Genomic DNA, 1,662 nt, shown 5'->3' with positions numbered 1-1,662 from the left:
AGCGTTATGGATGCAGTTGCCTCGTGTCGTCCCGGGCCTGCACATTTGCGGCGGTGTCGGCGACGCGCGTGTGAACCGGCGCTAAGTTTTAATTACGTCGGCGCGGGCACCGGCGCGGCGGCGGGCGGCGCTTGTGTTGCGATCGGCACATTAATTAGCTTACACTTTGTGCTAATCACAGGCGCCGCGCCGCTTTGCCTGCACCGCACACAACACACCTCTTTGTTACCGCTATGTACACATACTGAGCTGCTGTGTTTAACATGAATAAACTATAATACGCGGGAGGTTGTTTTGAAATAGCAATAGTTTGTAAATCCTATACTTAGTGATCAATGTACTCAAACAATTGCACTCAGAATTACATCAATGACCAACTGTTCCTATGTGTAACATAGTAACAGTTGCTTGCAGGATCTACAATTATGAAAGAATACAGAAATTGTAAGATTAGAAAACTTAACTTGCGTCAGTCTGTCCACACTTAATGAGCTTAAGTGAAATAGCTGTTACATGTCCACATGTATAAAACATCGGTCAATTGGAATTGACCGACCTCCTTACACTTGCGCCCAGTCTGCATCGTGTACACACAATACAGTACAAACACTATACAATCTTCACAAACTCGTTTTACAAATAAATTATTATCAGGATGAAAAAATATCGATGTTTGTCACTACCGACGAGCAATCGTGTTCCGACCGATTTCTAAGTTAAGATGTTGTCAAGGCACATTATGTTTATAGACGAGCAGTACTTGAGCTGAACCAACAGTCAGTGTTACCGGCACACGGCCAGCCGCTCGCTATTGAAGTAAAAGGAAGCCGCCTGCTTCGATTATCAATACTTTTCTTCCGTTTATTAATTAATGTTGCCAGTCTGCTCCCTCCTAATAAGAGCATGGTGTACGAGCTCGACCACACATAGTTTCTTGTTTCTATATTTGGTGGATATCTAGAGTCTCGAAGAGCCTGAGTAGCCTCTCCCCCCGGGCCCGGCCCCCCGCCCCCGATGAGTCCCTCGTGCCCTTGCGTCAAGTATTAGCATAAAGATATTAACCCGTGTAATGGCGTGCATGCCGCTGACAGTTGGCGGAGAACATCACCGAGCCGCGCCGTCTCACGCCGCGCGCCGCCTCACGCCTCGCGCCGATAAGCTATGAAAAAAGTTATTTTTGTGAAGTTGGTTCTCACTCATATTAACAGATTGCTTTTACTTCTGCTGGTGTATTTGAATAGGATCGTTCGGCACTCGACGGTTTTATTTATGAGGCGAAAACTCATAAATTTATGCAGCGTTAAGGAATAGCTAATATTTATGTTACTTATTTAGTTTCGCAAAGAAAGATTTTGTAAAACTTCTTTGCGACTGGTCGACTTCGTTGAAGACACATGTCGAGCGCATGCTTTAGGTTTGATGAAGCTATCGGCAGGCGGCGCCGCGCGCCCGAGCGGTATGTGCTCAACATTTACGAATCGATGAAGTTAATAAGGTTCACGTGCTCATCACAGCGACACGAAATGTACGGAATACGAGAACACCACGTACGGCTGTAAAATAATATCTCCCATCTCGTAACAGCGTTACGTAAAACAAGAGTAACTCGATAAACTGCCTCCGTCCTGATAGCGTTACTGCCGCGCGCGGATCGAACGGGGG

This window comes from Trichoplusia ni, chromosome 20, assembly GCF_003590095.1.
Source record: "Trichoplusia ni isolate ovarian cell line Hi5 chromosome 20, tn1, whole genome shotgun sequence".
Lineage (NCBI taxonomy): Eukaryota > Metazoa > Arthropoda > Insecta > Lepidoptera > Noctuidae > Trichoplusia > Trichoplusia ni.
This window is presented reverse-complemented; position numbering follows the sequence as displayed.